Below are 18,164 nucleotides of genomic sequence, written 5' to 3'. Positions count from 1 at the left end.
AAGACAAATTAAATGTTTGTTTATCCCTTTGGATATTTTTTAGCGAACTCACCCTATTAGTGGACCCTACCCACTAGATCTCGATTTTACAAAAACTCCAGCAGGGTTTTTCCTATAAAGTAACATAATTAATGCGCAACATAACATATTAACATGTGACGAATTTTGTTGCTACACATAAGCATATATCTAGCAATAAAATTATCCGTCACCATCAACTCAATAATTAATTGTATTTTATTACAACATATAGTAAAAGCAAGGTCTTAAAGTGAATATATGGAGTAAAACTTTGATAAACAAATCAGGAGGCCGCCAGGAGCAATATTTTCGTTGGAATAACCCAGTCTAAAATGTATCAAATATGATGTGATATTGTCCATTTAAATCAAATTTATACGTTTTTTCTAATAACTAATATGCAGCCGGAACTAAGTCCCAAATAGCCAATAAGCAAGCACATGAACCCCCCCCCCCCCAACCCCTCCCCTCCTCTCCCCCACAAAACTAAGTTCCATATGGCCTATGTCATTCGACTATTTATGGTCACCTCGTCCTGACGAACAATAAGCTCTGGATATTAATATTTGGACTAAGTAAGCTCAATTGCTCAAAGACACTCTAAATATGGTGCAACATTTTCAGCTTCCGATCAAACTCAGCACGGTTTTTCTATAATACTTCACACTATTTAAGAATATCCACTACTAGAAAAACTCGAATTACATGGGGGTTTTACCTGGGAACTTTTTCAGCAGGTAATTCCTGCGGATTTTCATGCGAAAATTTAAAAATTCCTAGTTTCTGGAATATTTACCTGCAGATGTGATTTCCCCATGTCAATTTGCAAGTAAATTTAGCGCCACTTAGCGCCAAAATATTACCTGGGGATTTATTTGGGAAAATAATCCCCAAGTATCACTTTCCTAGGTAATTCCGCAGGTAAACAACCAAAAATATAAAATAATTATTTCGGTTGAGTACTCGTACGAAAATCCCCAGGTAATGGTACGTGTTTACCAGGGGATTATTTCTTGAGGATTTTCCTGGCGATTTTATTAACTGGAAAATCACATGGGGATTTGTTTTTGCCGCGAATTTAACTGGAGATTATTACTTGAAAATTTTCATGGGGATTTTATTACCTGCGGAATTACTTGGGGAAATTGTTGCTGCAATTTTAGATGTGGATTATTTCTTGGGGACTTAATTAGGGATTTTATTACCTGCAAAATTACCTAAGGATTTTGTTGCTGCAATTTTTGCTGGGGATTATTTCTTGAGAATTTACCTAGGAATTTTATTACCTGCAAAATTACATGGGGATTTTGTTGCTGCGATTTTAGTTGGGGATTATTTCTTGCATCCCTTTGTTCGAATTGGCGGAACTATTTTTATTTATACCAATTACATAACCATGTAACATGTTTAATATTTGTTAATAACATGTTTAATATTTGTTAATTAAGGCACTTTTCATCTAAGAAATGAATTAAATTTGTCATTCTCGGTATATACTAAATGGAACTTTTGTAAAAATGACTAAGAATATTTTACTATTATAAGTTATATAGCCGTAATTTGATCCATTTACTTTAACTTGAAATAGAGTTTTTATTTGATTTATGAAATCATTTTTTTGATGCATCCTTCCTCAAAACAAAAAAAAAATGACAAAGAAATAATAAGACAAAAAATTTAGTGAAATAAGAAAAGTGAGAGAGACGCTAAATTGCTTGAGAGACTAACAGACTACGTCCCACATCGGCGGAGTATTGTAAACTTCCGCACAATATAATGCTTTAGCGCCCGCGCTAGCGCAGTTGTGTCGTTCGTCTTTGCAAGAAAGGAAGTTCTAAGATGATGCTAGAACCAAAACCGGTTGTACAAACCAAGGAAATTGCCCGCTATGAGGGAAAACAGAAGTTCTCATGGGGATTTGCGAATATCTCCATTTGAAATTCCGTAAGAAAATTCCCTTTTACCAAAAATTTAATGGGAATTTTTAGAGTTTCTTACGAAAAAATCCACAAGTAATTTTAAATCCGCATGTAATTTTGTTGGGGATTTTAAAATTTACAGGTAATAATTATTCACGAAGGTTTTTCCTTCAAATTTTTGTTGGCAAGAAAATTTGCAGGAAACTAAATTATCTGTAAATTTTCTTGTATTATCCACACAAAAATCCCCATGTAATTTGAGATTTTGTTGTAGTGATATCCCTGCATATTATATGTAGCTTCATTTTATTTTTCGCTATCAAATATGAGACTTTGGTACTCGTCTCATATTCGTATTTCTAACCTTTTGAATCAAGGAGGAGTCATTCAGGGAGAAGAATCTGCCAATCTTGTGTTGTCATGTCTCAATATTCCTGTCATTCAGGGAGGAGGTTTGCCAATCTTGTTTTGTCATGTCTCGAAATTCCTAGTTGACATGTCTCGAAATTCCTAGTTGACATATATCACCATAACAAGTCTCAGCCCTCAAGCAAGTTGCGTATCTAATTATATTTAATCTTGCTGGATATGAAAACGCCCAAGCTTACAAGAATGTCATAATTTGATGGGACAAAAAATTCACTGACGACTTTTCTTCTTACAGAATTTATAAAAGTTTGTTAAATATATTCAGGTACTTGTTTTAGCATTATATTCCAGCCGAAAGTGGTATTAAGAATCTAAGTCTTCTCTCCTTTCTTCTCATTCTATTTAGTTTTTCTTTTAAGGGAATCTACAAGCTGCAACATACCCTGACTCTTAAATTTTTGGTGCTCATTTTGCCTTAAATCTAAAAGTATTACGTATTAATGATAAAAAAAGGGTGCTCAGTCAATCTATTTATGTGTTGATATTAATTAGTTTCCTATATGAAATATATAGTGCTACTATATGAAATATAGTGCTTGGGTAAAAACAGTTAGGTGTTTAAGCCATACTTCGAAATCCTATTTAAAATCTAAACTTAAATTTAGGATTGCCATAATTTGAAATCCTATTTAAAATCTAAACTAAATTTTAGGATTGCCATATTTTGAAATCTAATTTTAAAATTTTTACTTTTAAAAGGAGAACCGAAGAGTGTATTTTTTTATAAGTTACAAAAGTAATTTATTGTGAACTAATAATTTATCAAAAAAAACACAAGAGTGTTAGAGATAGTATTATTTGGATAAACTCGCTGGGATGAATTACTATTTTGATCCCTCAGCCACATATCATTATGCTTCATTCTTCATAAAGGTTTTAGATTTCAGCCACATATAAACTAATTACATGCTACATCTACATCATAGTTTAGGAATCATAAACATTAAATTAGGATGTGCTAGATCAACATATAAAAGAAGCCCTTAAAAATAAAATAAGCTCTTAGAATTAGAATAGTATCATTCCTATATTTATTTTATTCTGTGAACCGACATTTCAATTATCTCATTACTTTTGTTGGACTTGTCATACAAGAATATATCCCCTAGTTGTTTTCTACATGATACACAAAGCCTACACTTTGCTTTTACTTTGAACCTCGTGTTGCTCATTAATATTAACCAAATATCTCTAATCTCTTCCCATCAACATCCAAGAGGCTAGAACAAATGGTGAGTCATCGCCCTTCTCCGACCCTGACTGCCCAACCTGAGAGCGGACAGGTAATGCGTTCCACTTATTGAACAGGGTTCTATGGTCGGTCCGTGATCCCCGGATGCCGAAAGCCTCTTGGGGTGATCTCTCTCATACGAAGAAATGTCTAATGAGATTTATTTAAAATGAAATTATTTCATTGATGTGGGGTTAAATTGAACCAATAAAATATTTTTTCTCTAACAAAATTATTTTATACTAAAAGGAAAAAATACTTTCTTGTCACGTAACGGACATCATTTCTCTTTACAGATATCTCAACATCTATGCTACATTTGTTACAGAACAAGTAGCAGTTACTCCCTCCGCCTCAAATTAGTTGTTATATTTTACTTCTCGAGAGTCAAGTTGACTAATCTTCAAAGCTAAATTAGATTAGATCAACTCAATATTTTACAATTGAAATTTAGATATTCAAATACTATGCAAAAAGTACTACAAGTTGCAAATTTTGCTCATGTCAATTTGATGAAAAAATATATTTTAGATGTTGGTCAAATTTACATATAGTTTAACTCTCGAGAAGCGATACATAACAACTAATTTGGGAGGTAGAGAATATAGTTATTGCCGATTGATCTTTAGGATTAAAATTTACTTACCAAACCTATTTTTGTGTCCAATCCTGCATCTGTTGGGCATAACACAGATTCGGCTAAGGGCTCAAATGATACAGCTGGCCCATTACAATTGTAATAGTCTAATTTCAATTTTTGTTCAGACCCGGCCCACTACAATGTAAATATATAGGGCCTTTTATTCTTTTTCTTAATTCGATTGAAACATTCTAGACAATACACATAAATGAATCTCCTTTCTCTCTCTCTTCATTTTCTTTTCTCCCAAAGTTAGGGTTTCATTATTTTCTCTTCTTCGATTCAGTGATTATATCAAATCTAACATGGTATCAGAGCAAAGCATTGTCTGGTATTACCCGTGAAGAGAATCTCGAATTTTCCAATGAGATTTTGTTCGAGTCTGTTTGAGTTTAAATTCACAAGATCTAGGGTTTATTTGATCTTGCGTGTGATTTTTCTTTGATGAGAAGATATTATTCTTTCAATTGCGAAGAAATCGGGTAATATTCTTCCAATCTTCGTTTTTCAAGTTCAAATTAGGGTTAAATTTGACGATTATGCGCATTCGTTAGGTTTTGATTGATTTGTGTTGATCTGTGTTTTATTTGAGTTGATTTTGTTTTCTCCATGTTTCAAATCTGTTTAGATTGAGTTGTCTTTGAGCTTCCGCACTTCAAATTCAATTTTAGGTTGATTCATTCATCATACTGTGATTAGATTGTCTGTTAGTTTTCTTACGTTGTCTAGATAGGTAGTACTGGTACTAGGAATCGTGGTACTGTAATTACGAATGTTGTATCTGGTTCTAATGGCTTTGATGAGTTCACTGTAGAACCTACTCATCCATTTTACATACATCCATCAGACAGCCCGGGTTTCCAACTTTATATGTTCCTTTCAATGGAACTGGGTATGCCATCTGGAGAAATGCGATGATCACTTCTTTATCTACTAAAAACAAACTTAGTATAGTCAACGGTAGAACACCTCAACCTGAAGATAACTCTCCCCTTTACTCCTTCTGGGAGAGATGTAATCATATGGTCAAGGCCTGGATCACTAATTCTTTGACTAGAGAAATAGCTATTAGTGTTATGTGTCGTGGTACTGCAAAAGAAGTTTGGAATGACATTAATGATAGGTTTGGGCAGTCTAATGGGTCTAAATACATACAACTCCAAAAGGAAATTAGTTCAACAAATCAAGGGGTATCCGATATAGCAAAGTATTTTATTAGGATGAGAAGCCTTTGGGATGAACTGAATTCAGCATATGTGGGACCAATCTGTACTTATGGGGCATTGCCCAAGTTCATTAAGGACCAACAACTATACCAGTTCTTAAGTGGTCTGAATGACAATTACTTTTCTATTAAAAGCAACATCCTTATGATGACCCCATTACCATCAATTAGCAGAGCTTATTCCCTGCTCCAACAGGATGAAAGTCAGAGAGAGACACACTCTAGTGCACCTAATTTCTCAAATGACTCTGTGTCTTTCTCTGCATCTTCTGCCCAAATGCATAACAACAGACCTTTCCAACAGAAGGTCAATTTTAACTTCAACCCTAAGAAACCTCCCAACTATGATCCGGCTAAGGTTACTTGCAAGTACTGTAAGAGAGATGGCCATACCATTGATGACTGTCATAGGCTACATGGTTACCCACTTAACTTCAGGTTCACAAAGAACAAGAAGTCTGTGGCTTGTGCTCAAGTAGAAGGTACTTCTGGTGGTCCTGTCAATACTATAGTTCCTCCTATCCCAAGACCCTCTACACAATCTCCTGGTCCAAGGCCTACTCATGACTATTCTTCATATGGATTCACTCCTGCACAAGTTGATCATCTCATGTCTATGTTCCAGACGCATCTTCCTAACAACTTTCTTGGAGTGAACTCACCTGCTGAGTCATTTGGCTTTACAAATTTTGCTGGTTCCCCTTTTGCAGGTGTGTGTTGTGGGTCTGTTTTTAGTTCAAATGGTTATATTGTATGTGTTTCATCTCAGATAGATAAAAATCCTTGGATCTTAGACTCAGGAGCCACTAACCATATGACACCACACAAGCATCTATTACATAATCTTAAACCTTTATCCTTTCCCTTCTTAATCACCCTACCTAATGGTTATAAAGTAAAGGTAGTGTTAACAGGTTCTTTCCATCTAAGAGAGGACATGATTTTACACAATGTTCTTTTAGTTCCTTCTTTTCATTTCAATCTAATTTTTGTTTATCAACTACTTAAACAGTTTCAGTGTTATGCCATCCTGACCATTACTGCTTGTTATTTATAGGGCCCTTCTCTGAAGAGGCCACTGGAAATTGGTAGAGCAGCCAATGGTTTGTACTGCTTCCATCCTCACTCCACTCTGGATAGTGTTCACCCATCAACTACATCAAATTTGAATCCTACTGCTAGTATTGTCTCTCATTCTGTCTCTTCTCCATGCAATGCTATTACTGTATCTCCTTCTCATTGTGTTCCATGTAATTCACATGATGGTGTTAATAAAACTGATTTACTTTGGCATCAAAGGTTGGGACACATGCCTTATCATATTATGAAATCTATTCCTTTTTTAGCTTCTAAAATATCAGCTAAACAGTCTTTTATGTGTCCAATTTGCCCTATGGCAAGACAGCAACGACTTCCATTTGCTGTCAGCCACACACATACAACTGTCCCTTTTCAGCTGGTCCACATTGACATCTGGGGGCCCTATCACACTAGAACTTACAGTGGTTTTAGGTATTTTATAAACCTGGTAGATGACTTTACTAGAGTCACTTGGACACATCTTCTATCATGCAAAAGCAATGCCCTATCTGTCCTTAAAGCTTTTGTTTCCATGGTTAAAACACATTTTCACAGTTCTGTCCAATCTTTTAGATCAGATAATGCCTTTGAGCTAGGTGCCAGTTCTGAGGCTTCTTCTTTCTTTTCTGAGAATGGTATTCTTCACCAAACTATAATTCCACGTACCCCTCAACAAAATGGGGTAGTTGAGAGGAAACACAAACACTTGTTAGAAACATCAAGAGCCCTCCTATTCCAATTCAAATTACCTACCAAGTATTGGGGGGACTGTCTTGACTGCCACCTATCTCATTAATCGACTCCCTTCCACTGTTTTACACAATCTATCTCCCTTTGAATAATTACATGGTCATCCTCCCACCTATGAACATCTTAGGTCCTTTGGTTGTTACTGTTATGCCACTACACCTAATATTGGTAGGGATAAATTTCACTCTAGAGCAATTCCCAGCATCTTCTTAGGGTATCCCTGTGGCAAGAAAGGCTACAACTTCTCAACTTGTCCACTCATGCTATATTCTTCTATAGAGATGTAGTTTTTCATGAGTCCAATTTTCCTTACTCTTGTTCTGCTCCTCCCATCTTTCCACCTCCTCCTCCTTTCTTCCATGAGCCTAATGTTCCTCAGCCTGCAGCATCTCCTCCTCATTACCCTGATCCTCCCTCTCAACATGTTCTTGTTTCAGTAATTCCTCCTAATCCTGCCTCTGTTCCTGTTCCAGCTATACCTATCCCTCTAAGACATTCATCTAGACCTCACTCCAGACCAGCCCATCTAGCTGATTACATCTGTTCCTCTGTCCTTTCTAACCCTCCTTCTCGTCCCTCCAAGGTTTCCTCTGTTGATTTACACTTGCAAGAACCACAATCCTTTCAACAGGCTGCATCACACCCTGCTTGGCAGGATGCCATGCTTAAGGAATTTGATGCTCTTGGGGCTAATAACACGTGGAATATTGTGCCCCTTCTATTTCATAAAAAGCCTATCTCATGCAAGTGGGTCTATAAAATTAAATAAAAATCCGATGGGTCTATTGAAAGATATAAAGCTCGGCTAGTTATTAGAGGTGACACACAGAAAGAGGGAATAGATTATACTGAGACATTTTCTCCCGTTGTCAAGTTTACTACAATTAAATGTCTCATTTCCATTGCTGCCAAAAGAGGTTGACCATTTATTAGCTAGATGTAAACAATGCCTTCCTCCATGGTGATCTACATGAGGAAGTTTACATGAAAGTTCCACCTGGCCTTCAACTTTCTCCCACTTCTTCAGTTTCCTCCACACCCCTGGTCTGCAAGTTGAAGAAAGCCCTATATGGTCTGAAGCAGGCTTCTAGACAGTGGTTCTCTAAACTGTCTGAAGCCTTAACTTCTAAAGGCTACACATCCAGCAAAAATGACTACTCCCTATTTACTAAAGTTTCTGGGATTTCTTTGACTGTCTTGGCAGTCTATGTTGATGACATACTTTTAGCTGGTGATGATATTACTGAACTGGACTCTCTGAAGTCTTTTTTGGATGCCGCATTCAAGATTAAAGACCTGGGTAATCTTCATTATTTTTAAGTGCCTCAAGGTTACCTCATGAGTCAGAAGAAGTTTACTCTTGATCTTCTCCAAGAATTTAAATATGACCATTTCTCTACTGTTGTTGCACCACTTGAATCTTCAGTCAAGCTTCTTGGTTACATGGGGTTCCTTTAACTTATGCTTCCACATATAAGAGAATCGTTGGTAAACTCAACTTTCTTCAGCATACAAGACCTGATATTGCCTTCTCAATCCAACATCTTAGTCAATTCCTTCAGTCTCCCCAAGTTCCCCACATGATGGCTGCCTTGCATGTTTTACGATACCTGTTAAATGCTCCAGATCAGGGTATTCTCCTTTCCAATTCGCCTGACTTCTCTTTGGCTGCATTTTCTGATTCTGATTGGGCAGCCTGTGCCCAGTCCAGAAAATCTGTTACTGGTTATTACATCACACTTGGTGCATGTCCTGTGTCCTGGAAAAGTAAGAAATAGCCCACCATTTCATTGTCATCGGCTGAAGTTGAATATAGGGCCTTGAGAAAGGTTGTCGCAGAGGTATCTTGGTTAGTGCGATTGCTTAGTGACCTTGGTTTATTGATTACTGATCCTGTGCCTATTTTTGGTGATAGCCAGGCTGCCACCCACATTGCCAAAAACCTGGTTTTTCATGAGCGCACAAAGCACATCGACATTGATTGTCATTTTGTGCGCGATAGTTTACAGTCTGGGCTGATTTCTCTGCACTTTGTGGGTCCCAATAGATATTTTCACCAAGTCTCTACCTGGTCCTGTTCATCATACTATGCTTGGCAAGCTTGGAGTGCAAACCCCCTCCAGCGGGGGGGGTTGGACATAAACACAGATCCGGCTAAGGGCCCAAATGATACAGCTGGCCCATTACAATTGTAATAGTCTAGTTTCAATTTTTGTTCAGACCCGGCCCACTACAATGTAAATATATAAGGCTTTTTATTCTTTTTTTTAATTCGATTGAAACATTCTAGACAATACGCAGAAATGAATCTCCTTTCTCTCTCTTCGTTTTTCTTCTCCCAAAGTTAGGGTATCATTATTTTCTCTTCTTCGATTCAGTGATTATATCAAATCTAACAGCATCTTACGTCCATCAGCATTGTATATCACATATATTTGTGCTTAATCAAATCAGAAAAATGATTCACAAAAGAATAAGGACTGATGCTCTTAAACTTCTTGCTTTCATAAAGAACGTCTCGAGAACAAATTTATCACATATCCCTTTTTCCACAATCTTTCTCCCCAGTAGATAAGAGTATATATTAGAAGATCTATTTTCCATTATAAGCCGAAATTAAGAAGCATTAATTCTTCATACTTATTTGTTCGTTGAAGGAAACTTTTATTCTCGTGGCTATGCTTCATCGGCACAAACTATATTAATTCGTGTAATTTGTAGAATTTTGTATGCTGAGAATAAAGGAGCAAAAATTCAATTGTTATAGATAAAATATTTGTTTCTATTCCATTAAAAAACCTGCCGTTTTGGAAAAGAAAATTATTTTGACAAGTGTCAACCCGATCAAGATGAAAATAGAATAGTATAAACGTACATAATGTAAATAGCAAAATTACGTAATGATAATTTGAGAACTTTCCCTTAAAAAAGGAAAATTTTGTTTTCAAAAGGAATTTATCTTTTTTCCAAAAGAAAAGAAATATTGGAGATACAAGAAAGAGCAACGCAAAGATATAGGACATTTAGAGTTGTATACGTTGGTTGAACTAATAGGCTTCTTCATCCCACACCTTCATTTTTTTGCGCGGATTGCCCTTCTTTTGGGTAGTCTTTAGATTTTGCCCCTCATATTTGTGGTCTTTAAGTTTTTACCCTTAGCGAAGAAATCCTGAGGTTCTGGATTTGAACCCCCGCTGAGGCATAAAAATAAAAAATAATTTCGCAAGGCAAGACTTGGGAAAGTTATGCCGGAGCCGGCATACGCGCGCTTAAGGCATGACTAAAGTTATGTTGGATCTGGCAGAACTTTTTGCATAGTTTAGTTGTGCCTTATGGAGCAGAATTTTAGCTAAGCCATAACTAAAAGTATGTTCCATGAGACGGAATGCTCCATAAGACGGAATCTTTCCTTAAGGCATAGACTTTGCCTTAAGGAAAAGTTTCGTCTTATGACCTTTCCTTAAGGCATAGTTTAGTTATGCCTTATGGGGCAGACCCTTAGTTAAGGCATAACTAAAAGTATGCCCATAAGGTGGACTTTTCCTTAAGGCACAACTAAAAGTTTGTCTTGCAAAATAAAAAAATAAAAATATACGCTTTAAGGCAAAGTCTGCCCCCTCCGGCAGACTTTAATTATGCCTTAAGCGCGCGTATGTCTGCTCCGGCATAACTTTCCCCAAGTCTTGCCATGCGATATTATTTTTTATTTTTATGCCGGAGCGGGGGTTCGAACCCAAAACCTCAGAGTTTCTGCGTGAAGGGCAAAAAATTAAAGACTAGCAATTTGAGGGGCAACAATTAAAGACCACCCCAAAAGAAGGACATCCTGCGAATTGCCCCCCACACCTTTATCCCGGCCCATTCCAAGGATAGGCTACAATTTCAATTTGTTAATAGTTACTGTTGAATGTATCAAACTTTGAACTTAAGGTTATAAATATTGTAAATGATGTTCTATAAGTTGTCGAGGGAAAGTTTGAGAACTGCGAAGACATATTTGAAAAATATAACTATTTAAAATAAAAATAGAAAGTTGGACATAATCTAGAGAAGTACTGGTGATATCATTATCAGGTTAACTTAAAAAAGAAAGTTGGACATAGTAGTTTTATACAATATCTCTTTTTAGGTTACTGTTCAGATGTTATTTCTATTTTTAAAAATTGTGCAAGTACAGCTGTTGGAAAATTACCCTTCTCAGTAATGTTAGCCGTGGGCTAATGTTTATTCAGGTAGCGCGAGACCTTACGGACAAAATATTAGGTTATCGTCTAACATGTGCAATGACTTACAAAAATTTACCATATAATCTAACATATTCTAATAAGACTTTGTTGAATTGACGACCTATTCTAAATTGGAAGAGCTTTTTGGATTTCAAAAGGAAAAACATCGGATATAATATTTTCACTTTTGTTCTTGAATAATTCTTCCATTTAAAGTTGGAATTAAATACATTTTTTAACTCTTAGTCAGTTTCTCATATTAAAGCTGAAGTTACATAATTTCAGTTTGCTATTAGAACATTTAGGGGCTAGAATTTTTTATGTGCTTGATCACATATACACGTAGTACTTCACAGTAGGGAAAAAAAAAATATATAAATTTCACCCATCTTTAATATTATCAATTTTATGCAGCTTCATTCTTCTTTAAGCCATTAAGTGGAGTATTTAAGCTTTTTTACTTTTTAAAGTTGTTAGTTGCTATATATAAATATGTTGTGCTACCTAAACACTACTGGAAAGGTGTATGTGTACTCGCCCGACACCTCTTTGAAAAACCATAACCGTCTTGTTGAGTTACCTCCGACAGATTTGATTTTCTGACAAAGAAGAGAAATTTCGGTGAAAAAAACAAATCTAATTAATAAATAGCTCCGATGAAATAGATCTGGACGGATCTAGATTTGGTGAAACTCTATTTTTCTTCTTTTTCTTTTTGAATGAGAATGGTTTTTGCATTGTTATGGTGGAAGGAATGGCGGTTGTGGTGATGGGTATGTTGGTTTTCTAATGGTGATCAAGTGGTGAAATAATTATATGTCTGGTGTATGTTATTTTATGCCAGGTGTGTGTATGCTACTGCATGTGGAATAAGTATATGTATGGTGTAAATGAAATGTATATCTAGTGTATGTGGAGTGTATATTAAATGCATCTTATTGTATGTCGTATGTATCATTGTAAATACGGTGACATACACACAAAATAACTTTGTGTTATGTGTATGACTTGTATATGTCATGTGAATCAGTATTATATACATGGAATACACATGATATACATATGACATACACATGCAAGAGCAGAAGGTGCAAAATTCATGGAAGAGAACTTCGACGAAGGAAAAGAAAATAGCATGAGACAGAAATCCGGCAAAAAAGAGAAATCAAGAACAAAAATAGACTTATTTGATTTTCTGCCGAAGTTCCGACAATTTTTCGATATAGCAGCAATGATTGACGGCAGACCAATGATGGTTGATGGCAGACCAGCGATGGTGATCGGTGGTAGAGCCGATGGTCGACAGGTGGGAGAGAGACAATGGTAGCTAGAATTTGTGTGAGAGAAGACAAAATTCCTAATTTTGTGGAATTTAGTGGAGCTTGTATATATTTTGTAAACAAACTATTGCTATATGTAGACAATACTAGATGGTTTTTGCCCGTGCACGCACGGACCCGATAGTTACCTATATAAACACACATCTGATGTAAAAGTTATGGTGACATATGTACGGGGCAATTGAAGCATATCGTTTAAACGGTTTATATATATATATATATAAACATACACATTATTAACAGTTTGACAGAAGAAGGTATTGCACAACTAAAGCATAATGTTTATATACACATTGATGATTGCATGTCTATGCATACACACATTAGTTATATATTGATAGAAGTCGGTAGTGGCAAAAGGCAATATAGTAACACAACCACCGACTATGCCGCTGGCAGTCATCTTGTTCTTCGCAGTTAACGTTGTAGCTGTGTGATGCGTGGTTGACAAAATACCTGGAGAGGCTATTAATGATGGCTTTCTTGTTAAAATAGAAGTGTGTAATGGAGGGAGTAGAGCGTGTAGCAGCAGTAGAGTTGAGTTAGTTGTGTGACATACCTTGTTAAAGTATTGTGCGTTGCATATATTCTTTGCTCTTCGGGAATCCAGCTTTCAAAACAGGCAGTGCAATTTTGCAAAAAGATAGCAGTTTGATGTTTAATTTGGTTCAAAAACTTCCTGGAAATACCAAATTAATAATCTTGGATGAAGATCACACTAAAGAAACAAAAGAATGAATGTGATAATGGAAAACTTTAGTATGTCAGTGGCAGAAGTACACAAAGCGTCTCTCAAACCAATACCATAAGAGGATGAACATGTAAATATATCGCAATATAGGAATATGATAGTCAAGCAATATAGTTCCCTGACAGGGAAGTTTCATGCTTGCTTAATTCAGAGAATGTTTCATGATAATCCCAAGTATTACAACTTGTTGACATATTTCTACTGCAGAGCGAGCATCACCTGTTACTTTTACCTGGATAAAGTGCACAATACTTTAATAGTAGCTTAGAGTCACATTTATACAACTTATAGATTATAAGTATTTTAGATGATCAAAAGCAGATAATTAAAAATCACAATGGACTACTAATTTCCTTGAAGCAGATCCAATTGCAGGTTTTCAAAGAATCAATTTCATGAGGCAAATTAAACTAATTTCTCTTCACTTATTTTCTCAACTAAGTTCATGTCTCTGTTATATTCTTAGTAACTTGATTCTGATTAAATGAGAAACTTAATTTACAATTACATAATGGAGATGCTTCGGGATTTAACTGAATTATTCATTTCAAGTAATCTAAAAGAGCTATTCATTACATTACTTTCTTTTACAGTATTTAATTCACTTGCGACCTTTCAGAGATGCTTCATCCTGATACAACTGTATTCAATATATTGTTCAAAAGATTAGAAAAACTAACATCAAAGAAAAAGTGGACAAATTTTCACAGAAATCAGCAAGTAAAGCCAGAATCAGCGCGAGAAAGAAAAGAACATGAGGCAAAAACTTACCAAAAGTGAGTGAGGCAGCAGAGGCCACCATGGCTTATGGTTCTCATCCACATAAGCTTTATTTATCCTATCCAACATGTGTAATATCTTGTGCAATCTCTCCAACAAACTAACAGAACAAAATTCATGGATCAAAATGTCACAAAAGAGTCGAGATAAATGACAATCAAAGAACATGAATGATGTACCCAAGTTTAAAGGATATGAAAAACTGTGAACTTACCCTGAGAGGAATATCAATGGTTGGAATCTCCTCTGGTACCCTTTGAGACAAACCTGGCTTCTCCGTTTTGCCGGATTTTGTGAATACCTCGAACGCCTTTGTGGAAAGGTGGAATGGGAGTGTGTGAGGTGAAAAAGAGTGTGGTGTTCGGGTTTTTGAACATCGGAGAGGCATTCGGCACAAAGATGAGTTCTGTGAGAAGAAAGTGACAGCTGGAGGGTTGTTGACACGTAAACTAACCTAAATAAGCCTGCCTTGAATCTCTAAATTGCCCTTGATTGTAATTTTATTGACACATAAGGTACCATGTTGATCCATCCTCCTAACCCACGCTTCTATATAGTTAAAATAAAAAACACATTGCTTGTGCAATCTCTCCAACAAACTAACAGAACAAAATTCATTGATCAAAATGTCATAAAAGAGTCGAGATAAACGATAATCAAAGAACATGAATGATGTACCCAAGTTTAAAGGATATGGAAAATTGTGAACTTACCCTGAGAGGAATATCAATGGTTGGAATCTCCTTTGGTACCCTTTGAGACAAACCTGGCTTCTCCGTTTTGCCGGATTTTATGAATACCTCGAACACCTTTGTGGGAAGGTGGGATGGGAGTGTGTGAGGTGAAAAGGAGTGTGGTGTTCGGGTTTTTGAACAACGGAGAGGTAGTCGGCACAGAGATGAGTTCTGTGAGAAGAAAGTGACAGCTAGAGGGTTGTTGACACGTAAACTAACCTAAATAAGCCTGCCTTGAATCTCTAAATTGCCCTTGATTGTAATTTTATTGACACATAAGGCACCATGTCGATCCATTCTCCTAACCCACGCTTCTATATAGTTAAAATAAAAAACACATTGACATTGTGTTCTTGTAAGGATTAAAACAGAAAAATTAAATTTCATTTATTCAATGAAAATGGAGAGGCTAGCATGGAGATCAGATATCAAAGTAATGTATTTAATCATCATTAGATTGAGAAACACATTAGAAGGATTGTACATATACACATTTCTACTGACCTAAATATCAAATAAAAAGAAGAAATAATCGATGAAATTAATCATGTATACCTTAGTGTTCAAATAGATTGTCTAGACAAAGAAATAGAAAGAAATATTTTTGCTAATGATAATTCTTGACCAAATAACATTAGTAATTGTAGCACGACCAGAATCGTGCTCTTAAGAAATTGTTACATGAGATAGCTGTCATTCATATTATTCCACCATTCATACGGTTGTTTACTGTATTTTATCCCCTCGTCCCTTGAACAACTTGAGAGTAAAAAAATAAAATAAAGTCATCTAAACAACAATTTGTAGTCAATGCTCCATAACAGGTTAACTACTAATTGAGAAAAGATATCACATGGAAAAATATCTACTCATTCTGAAAAACTATAAGTTATATCTAATTCTTCTTGTTGACAAAAAAGTTAAAATAGTAGTAATGGTACTGTAGGATTACACATGTAAGCAAATGAAATACCATTGCCAAAGAGCAATAAGATAAAGGTAATTCTAGAAACACTAAACTGGTAACCCTTTCTCGACACCGAGACAAAACATAAAACGGAGTTAGCAAAACAGAATATCTTCGCGACCATGCATGATGAGAAACCTCAACTACAGAGCATGAGACAACGTAAGCTCAACATCACACAAAAAAAGATTGGAGACTTACACTGTGAATGGCCATTTTCATATAGTTGTCACTTGCCAGCCAAGTCATTTAAGCTTCTTATTTTAGCCAAGTGTCACCCTGTCCATAAACATAATTTATTTGAATCAAATTTTCGGTACTTCTCAAAAGGTTGCACCTATGCATCTAGTTTCAAACATGCACAAGCAACCTGTAGAAAATCCAACAACAAAAAGATTAAGTAATATTACTTACTAAAAGTACTGAACACTAATATAAATACCCAACAAATATTGATTACCAACAAAGGAACTGTACTATTAAGCTAATGAAATTTGTCATGGAAAAGAGAAATACAAATATGAATCTTGAGTTGGCAAACATTAAAGTTCTGAAACAAAGACTATACTTCAGTTTCATTAACCTTATAAAATATCATTATGATGTTCCTCTAAATTGTCTTCTCTTTATCACTTAAACCATCACTAATGCGTAAAGAACCAATGTTTCTTTATGTCAATCTCAGAAGTTCTAAAATAAAGAAAGCTGACTTTAAAAGATTTTCTTCTGATCTGTTTCTTACTTATTTTGACTCAAAATTATAACGTAGTAGTTACTATTTAGTAAGTAGTGAGACAAAGAAATGTAACAACTATCGTTACAAAATAGAGGATACATTTTCGGCTTAAACTGCCTTATAATGGTCAAGCAGTTGTGCCTTTCTTAATTTGAGTGTGGGCATAACTAAATCTCTTGCAATTTTAAAAGGATTTAGCTCCATAAAAATTGTGCGTCACATTTCCAAATAACAAAGCTATGCAAGTATTACTTCCATCTGTCTAAGCTAAAGCACCAAAAGCTCCTTACATAGGCATCTCAATTTTTTGTTTTCATGATAGTCCACCAAATAAGCAATAATTCAATAAAACACCCAAAAAATATACATAACAAACCAAATTACCCCCACTTCATAATAGTGAACTAATAAAGTAAAACAACAAACCACCATCAAGAAAATTCTGAACCGCTTGAATCTAAGTAAAAGAAAAAAACAAAAGTAACCCAGATGAAATCTAGCAAAACTGGAAGTGGGTATAGCTTAATCATTAAAAAAAAGGTGGATATAGAAAGAAACCTGAGGGAAATTAGCAGATTGGGCCCAAACGGTGCCGTCTTGACCGATAATAGCAGCAGAAGTGAGATGATTACCTTCAATCTCACAAAGCAAGTGATCATCAACATATGTTTGCCACGACATCTTTGATTCACCCAAGTTTCTTCTTCTTCAGATCTATTATCTCTATGGTTTAGTGAGAGTTTGTGTGCAGAAAATGGTCCAGTGATAGAAATCAGAGAGGAGAAGGTGAATGAGAAAGAGAAAATTAAATTGAGCCCATTTTTAAACATTAGCTATGAAACTGAAAAATCTGATTAGGGTAAAGATTGAGACAAAAACTGATCTAAAATTGCACTTCCAGTTGAGAAGATGAAGTTGAAGAGCAGTCCTTGAAAGTTTGGAAAAAAAAAAAAGAATTCTGAAGTCCAACCCATGTTTCTCCATAGTTGGAACAAAAGATGAAAGAACTGGATGATTCTTCTGCATTATGTTGAGAAAAGCTAAATATCTCTTTTGCCCTTGAGCTAAATGACGGATTTGCCCTTGGATGGACGACGATCCTGCGTGTTCACCTATGCTTCTATATAGTAGTAGATAGTAGAAATAATAGTATTACTTCCTCCGTCCCAATTTATGTGTCACTATTTGACCGGACACAAAATTTAAGAAATAAGGAAAAACTTTGTTATGTTCACTAAATTGCCTGTGTTAAAATATAGTAAATTTGGAAAAAGCAAAGCTAAAAGCTAAATCTCGACATAAGAAAGAGAAAGTGCAGGCACTTTAATGCTCACT

At 35.6% G+C, this 18,164-nt stretch overlaps 1 long non-coding RNA gene across 7 annotated transcripts; it reads right to left on the bottom strand.

Annotated features, from left to right (window-relative positions):
- Positions 1-13,052: 13,052 nt before the first annotated feature.
- On the bottom strand, positions 13,053-17,881 carry LOC132627013 (uncharacterized). Of its 7 annotated transcripts, none has more exons than XR_009577741.1 (6): positions 17,388-17,875; positions 15,106-16,372; positions 14,607-14,991; positions 14,384-14,492; positions 13,421-13,540; positions 13,053-13,326 (listed from the first exon to the last, which is right to left on the bottom strand). It is a non-coding gene; the product is annotated as an uncharacterized LOC132627013 (long non-coding RNA). The 7 variants fall into 7 exon arrangements; XR_009577742.1 differs by having other exon boundaries at positions 14,607-15,440; positions 16,295-16,463; positions 17,388-17,860; XR_009577740.1 differs by having other exon boundaries at positions 14,607-15,440; positions 16,295-16,372; positions 17,388-17,856.
- Positions 17,882-18,164: the final 283 nt, after the last annotated feature.

The sequence above is a fragment of the Lycium barbarum genome, chromosome 2 (assembly GCF_019175385.1).
Source record: "Lycium barbarum isolate Lr01 chromosome 2, ASM1917538v2, whole genome shotgun sequence".
Classification (NCBI taxonomy): domain Eukaryota; kingdom Viridiplantae; phylum Streptophyta; class Magnoliopsida; order Solanales; family Solanaceae; genus Lycium; species Lycium barbarum.
This window is presented reverse-complemented; position numbering and strand designations above follow the sequence as displayed.